Here is a 7,549-nt window from a genome sequence, read left to right as displayed (position 1 = left end):
GACTACCGACCCGTAGCACTCACATCTGTACCCATGAAGTGCTTTGAAAGGCTGGTCCTTGCTCACATCAACACCACCATCCCAGAAACCCTAGACCCACTCCAATTTGAATACCGCCCCAACAGATCCACAGAAGATGCAATTTCCATTGCGCTCCAACCTGCCCTTTCCCACCTGGACAAAAGGAACACCTATGCGAGAATGTTATTCATTGACTACAGCTCAGCGTTCAACACCATAGTGCCCTAAAAGCTCATCAATAAGCTGTCACTGGGACTAAACACCTTCCTCTGCAACTGGATCCTGGACTTCATGACGGGCTGCCCCCAGGTGGGAAGGGTAGGTAACAGCACATCGGCCACTCTGATCCTTAAATTAGGGGCCCCTCAGGGGTGCGTGCTCAGACCCCTCCTGTACTCCCTGTTCACTCATGACTGCATGGCCAGGCACAACTCCAACACCATCTTTAAATTTGCCAATGATACAACAATAGTAGTCCTGATCACCGACAACGGCGAGCCTATAATAAAGGAGGTCAGAGACCTGGCCGTGTGGTGCCAGGACAACAACCTCTCCCTCAACATGATCAAGATGAAGAAGATGATTGTGGACTATATGAAAAAGAGGACCAAGCACGCCCCCATTTTCATTGGTGTCCATATCACCAACAAACTAACATGGTCCAAGCACACCAAGACAGTCATGAAGAGGGCACGACAAAACCCATTCCCCCTCAGGAGACTGAAAAGATTTGGCATGGGTCCTCAGATCCTCAAAATGCTCTACAGCTGCACCATCGAGAGCATCCTGACTGATTGCATCACTGCCTGGTATGGCAACAACTTGGCCTACGACCGCAAGGCACTTCAGAGGGTAGTGCGAACGGCCCAGTACATCACTGGGGCCAAGCTTCCTGCCATCCAGGACCTCTATATCAGCCGGTGTAAAAATTGTCAAAGACTCCAGCCACCCTAGTCATAGACTGTTCTCTCTGCTACCGCATGGCAAGCGGTACCTGAGCACCAAGTCTAGGTCCAAGAGGCTTCTAAACAACTTCTACCCCCAAGACTCCTGAACATCTAGTCCCAGGCTACCCAGACTATTTGCAGTGCCCCCCCCCAACCCCTCTCACCCCCTCTTTACACCACTGCGACTCTCTGTTGTCATCTATGCATAGTAATTTTAATAACTCTACCTACATGTACATACTACCTCAAATAACCAGTGCCCCCGCACATTAATTTTGCATCGGTACCCCCCTGTATATAGTCTCGCTATTGTTATTTCACGGCTGTTCTTTAATTATTTGTTACTTTTATCTCTTATTCTTGTCTGTATTTTTCTTAAACTGAGTTGTTGGCTAGGGGCTCGTAAGTAAGCATTTCACTGTAAGGTCTACACCTGTTGTATTCGGCTCATGTGACTAATGCAATTGATTTGATTTGATCTCGCTCTCCCTCCCTCTCTCCAGGGGGTAAAGTTAACACCCGCCACCTTCCAAATGCAGGTAGATTTTGGCATTGGCAGGTAAAATGTCTATTTCACCAGCAACATTGGCTGGTGGTCAGGGCTCCACAGCTCGAACATTTCACTCACATTTGTGAAAAGCAATCGTCAAGTATGATCCCATTTATAGTCAAATAAATGCTGCAGTAGCTGTTTTCAAAGTATTCCTGCCATTTTGTTTCATGATTGCATGTCTACTTACATTAAATATATAATTATTAATATACGCCTACTGTAAGATAGCTAGCAAATGAATTAGCAACATTTTGTTAGCATGCCTAGCTGGAACTTCTGAAGAAGAGAATTGTTTTATTTCCTACAATTTCCAAAAGCTAACCAAACAAAACGTCTTTACTTTACAAGAGGTGTTTGTGTCGTCATGTGCATTAGTAGTATAATTTCGTTTTTACTTACACTTGTATGTTGACTCCATAGATTGACGTTGAGGTTTTCATTTTTGGTGGACGTTTCTTTGCTGATGTACAATCATTGCAAATTGAATTATGGGGAGTTTCATGCCCCGAAGTGAACATAATTGTACACTCACAAACGCGACTAAAAACGAGGGCTGGGGGGCTTTCGTTGCAAACTAACCTTGCTTGGCTAATCATTTGGACCGCCCTCTAAGATGGTGACGGGGATTCCCCGAAGGGCATAAGGTGAGTGTAAATGAACAAGGGTGTGGCTTTTATGAGCTTGAACTGCAGCCTCAATCTTGCAGGGAAAAACACATGATTTGAGTTGCATTACCACGGTAACCACCCGCCGTTAAAGTGGCAGTTGAACATTTTTGTCTCATCTGTGATATTTTGGTTGAAAGACTTGTCTCAAAAAAATGAAATTAAACAATATAGGCTACTGCTACCAAATGGTGTTCATACACATTTTGCATAATCGAGGCATTCAAACAAGGCTGTAATGAAAACGAATGGGACTGTAGCGACAGTGTTGACATCAAAATCCAGGGTGTAAACTACATTTCTATTCCAGCGTTGATTGACATGGTAAAATACCAATAGTATTCGAGAAAATAAGAAAACTGACCCCTCTGATGCTATTCATATCAGGCATTTTGCAAACTCATTGTGCCGTATAGCATCTTCCCACCAGGGGTAGCGTTTATCTCGCAGATTTAAAGCATGCTTAACCTTATACACTTGTAAGAAACCTTCATTATTCATGATTTTCGTTTCAATGAGCATTCGTTTTAATATTATTATGGCCAATATTAAACACATGTGGTCATCAAATCAAATCAAATTTATTTATATAGCCCTTCGTACATCAGCTGATATCTCAAAGTGCTGTACAGAAACCCAGCCTAAAACCCCAAAAAGCAAGCAATGCAGGTGTAGAAGCATCAATAACACAAACACTAAATCAATCAATAATGAATTGCATGAGACTTCGATGTGTAGAATCTTAAAAGAATACCACTGTGCCAAACTCTGATCAAACCCGTCACCTGCTGACAAAGAGCTTTAATTTTTTTGCTCTCACATTTGCAGTGTTAACATTTTGAAATACCTATTCACTAGAGCTGTGAGTTCAATAATTGTGAAATCTCATGTGTACAATAACCCATGTCAATAACGCATTTCCTAGATTCTCACCTGTGCTATCTATTAATGCCGTTTGCAAATTACATGCTCTAACCCAAATTCAGATGTGACATTCCTGCGTGCCTCTCTTTCTGCTCTTGATTGTGCACAGGTGAAGAAAATGAACGAAACTCCCTAAAATACGGCATGTCACCAAACTGCAATAGTTGTGAATCATATGGAATGTTTTTGGTTTATTGGCATCCCTGTAAACAGGTACTGACAGGAGGTATGAGCCACCTCCCTCAGGCTACTCCCAGCCATCACATTCTCATAAGCAGCCTGTAGCTATTCGGGGGTGTAACGGTGCTGTTTCTTGGGCTGTTGTTGGGTATTTCCCTTTCCAGGCATTTCCTGTCATAATACAGTTAAATTAGTTATTGCACACTCTTGGCATTCTCTCAGCCAGCATCACGAGGAATGCTTTTCCAACAGTCTTGAAAGAGTTGCCATATATGCTGAGGACTTGTTGGCTGCTTTTCCTTCACTCTGCGGTCCAACTTATCCCAAACCATTTCAATTGGGTTGAGGTCGGGTGATTGTGGAGGCCAGGTCTTCTCCATCATTCTCCTTGGTCAAATAGCCGTTAAACAGCCTGTAAGTGTTTTGGATCAGTCCCATTAAGTGCAAACCAGATGGGATGGTGTATCGCTGCAGAATGCTGTGGTAGCCAAGCTGATTAAATGTGCCTTGAATTCTAAATAAATCACAGACAGTGTCACCAGCAAAGCACCTCCACACCATTATACCTCATCCTCCTTGCTTCATAGTGGGAACCAAAGGTGGAGATCATCCATTCACCAACTCTGTGTCTCACAAAGACACGAAGGTTGGAACCAAAAATCTAAAATTTGGACTCAGACAAAAGGACAGATTTCCACCGGTCTAATGTCCATTGCTCATGTTTCTTGGCCCAAGCAAGTCTCTTCTTATTATGGGTGTCCTTTATTAGTGGTTTCTTTGCAGCAATTCGACCTTGAATGCCTGATTCACGCAGTCTCCTCTGAACAGTTGATGTTGAAATGTGTCTGTTACTTGAACTGTAAAGCATTTATTTGGGCTGCAATCTGAGGTGCAGTTAACTCTAATGAACCTGTCTTCTGCAGCGGAGGTAACTCTGGGTCTTCCTTTCCTGTTGCGGTCCTCATGAGAGCCAGTTTCATCATGGCGCATAAATAAAAATAACAAATAAAATATATGTTATATTTGAGATTCTGCCTTGATGACAGCTTTGCACACTCTTGGCATTCTCTTAACAAGGTTCATGAGGTATTCACCTGGAATGAATTTCAGTTAACAGGTGTGCCTTGTTAAAAGTTAATTTGTGGAATTTCTTTCCTTCTTAATGCATTTGAGCTAATCAGTTGTGTTGTGACAAGGTTGGGGGTATACAAAAGATAGCCCTATTCGGTAAAATACACGACAGCCCACGTGGAATTTGCCAAAAGGCACCTAAATGACTCTCAGACCATGAGAAACAAGATACTCTGGTCTGATGAAACCAAGATTGAACTCTTTGGCCTGAATGCCAAGTATCATGTCTGGAGGAAACCTGGCACCATCCCTACGGTGAAGCATGGTGGTGGCACCATCATGCTGTCGGGATTTTTTTGAAGCGGCAGGGACTGGGAGATGCAAATAGTCTGGGTAACCATTTGGTTACCTGTTCAGGAGTCTTATGGCTTGGGGATAAAAAACTGTTGAGAAGCCTTTTGTCCTAGATTTGGCACTCCGGTACCGCTTGCCATGCGGTAGTAGAGAGAACAGTCTATGACTGGGGTGGCTGGGATCTTTGACAATTTTTAGGGCCTTCCTCTGACACCGCCTGGTGTAGAGGTCCTGGATGGCAGGCAGCTTTGCCCCAGTGATGTACTGGGCCGTACGCACTACCCTCTGAAGTGCATTGCGGTCAGAGGCCGAGCAATTGCCGTACCAGGCAGTTATGCAACCGTTCAGGATGCTCTCGATGTTGCAGCTGTAGAACCTTTTGAGGATCTCAGGACCCATGCCAAATCTTTTTAGTTTCCTGAGGGGGAATAGGCTTTGTCGTGCCCTCTTCACGACTGTCTTGGTGTGTTTGGACCATTCTGGTTTGTTGTTGATGTGGACAGCAAGGAACTTGAAGCTCTCAACCTGCTCCACTACAGCCCCGTCGATGAGAATGGGGGCGTGCTCGGTGCTCCTTTTCCTGTTGTCCACAATCATCTCCTTAGTCTTGGTTACATTGAGGGATAGGTTGTTATTCTGGCAGCACCCGGCCAGGTCTCTAACCTCCTTCCTATAGGCTGTCTCATTGTTGTCGGTGATCAGGCCTATCATTGTTGTGTCGTCTGCAAACTTAATGATGGTGTTGGAGTCGTGCCTGGCCATGCAGTCGTGGGTGAACAAGGAGTACAGGAGGGGACTGAGCACGCACCCCTGGGGAGCTCCAGTGTTGAGGATCAATGTGGCAGATGTGTTGCTAACTAAGTCCAGGATCCAGTTGAAGAGGGAGGTGTTTAGTCCCAGGTTCCTTAGTGATGAGCTTTGAGGGTACTATGGTGTTGAACGCTGAGCTGCAGTCAATGAATAGCATTCTCACATAGGTGTTCCTTTTGTCTAGGTGGGATTGGGCAGTGTGGAGTGCAATAGAGATTGCATCATCTGTGGATCTGTTTCGGCGGTATGCAAATTGGAGTGGGTCTAGAGTTTCTGGGATAATGGTGTTGATGTGAGCCATTACCAGCCTTTCAAAGCACTTCATGGCTACGAAGATGAGTGCTACGGGTCTGTAGTCATTTAGGCAGGTTGCCTTTGTGTTCTTGGACACAGGGACTATGGTGGTCTGCTTGAATTATGTTGGTATTACAGACTCAATCAGGGACATGTTGAAAATGTCAGTGAAGACATCTGCCATTGGTCAGCACATGCCTGGAGCACACGTCCTGGTACTCCGTCTGGCCCCGCAGCATTGTGGATGTTGACCTGTTTAAACGTCTTACTCACGTCGGCTACAGAGAGCGTGATCATACAGTCATCCGGAACAGCTGATGCTCTCATGCATTCCTCAGTGTTGCTTGCCTCGAAGTGAGCAAAGATGTGATTTAGCTCATCTGGTAGGCTTGCGTCACTGGGTAGCTCGCGGTTGTGCTTCCCTTTGTAGTCTGTAATAGTGTGCAAGCCCTGCCACATCCGACGAGCATCGTAGCCGGTGTAGTATGATTCAATCTTAGCCCTGTATTGACGCTTTTCCTGTTTGATGGTTCAGTGTTGTGAACAATCATCGCCAAGGACTCCAGCATGTAGCACCAGTCAATTAATTATTATCTGATAGGGAAACAGCATGTATAATAAAAGTTTACCACAGCAGAAATACATGAAAATTACAATGGACAATATACCTGATAGGAAACAGCATGAATAGCACGTCTTGCAATGCAGCCACCACAGTGAATAACCAAATAGCACTAGCTGAATATATATAAGACAAAATACACCACAAATATTCACAAAGAAAATGCCATGACTTATGTACAATATTCCAGCAATGTTTACAAACACATTCTTATAACATTTTATATACATTCTTTTAATGTATCGTGCTTTGCAACCATTAACTTACCCCTGGTTTGGCGCTTCTAACCCGAACACCACCCCTTGTAAGCAAGCAAGCAAAACAAACCAGCCAGTAAGATTCCATGTTGAGTAGGTGAAGGCAAGACAAAACGAACAATAGTGTGGCAAGGGGAATAACCAATAATAACTCTGTTACTCCCCCTGCTGAATTCTACTTGCAGACTAAAATGAAAATACACGACTGTGCTATGCAAACACACCAGGTACAGGAACACTCAACATACTGTATGTACAACATTATGCAGAATATTAAAACATGTTTGGGACCACTTAGAAGAGGAAAAAGGCAGAGATGTGTATTGAGGATGAAGACCCTGCTTTCAAACAGTCACTAAATATTCCCGTCGTCAGACTATTGTCCACAAGCATTGGAGTGAAAAGATGTTGAACAGTCCCCTTCGCCCTTATAGGTAAACATGGCTGTCAGAAGTTAGGCACACTAAGTGACATGAAAAGACCTCAAATAAAAACAACCACAATTAGAAACTTCATCATATCCTCATCTCATTCTCGTCCTGTGAAATCTAACCATGTCCATAATAATGTTTTTTTTAAAAAGAAGAAAATATGTAAATACATTTTGAACCTCTGTATTCAAATATAAGCCTTTAAGACAACAAAATACTCATTAAAGAGATACCCCCACATAGATGGATTTAAACCTTTCAATCTCTAACTCTCTACTGATTCATAATCTCATTATGTCTCGACACCGGTTTAAGTAGTCTCCCTGCCCTTGACCTAATACGACCCAGAAAACCTTCAACTACACATGGGGTGACAGTGACATGTGCTTTGGTGTAGAAGGTGCGTGTGTAGCTGGTCAG

The sequence above is a fragment of the Oncorhynchus tshawytscha genome, linkage group LG09 (assembly GCF_018296145.1).
Source record: "Oncorhynchus tshawytscha isolate Ot180627B linkage group LG09, Otsh_v2.0, whole genome shotgun sequence".
Lineage (NCBI taxonomy): Eukaryota > Metazoa > Chordata > Actinopteri > Salmoniformes > Salmonidae > Oncorhynchus > Oncorhynchus tshawytscha.
Note: the sequence above shows the minus strand (reverse complement) of the source record.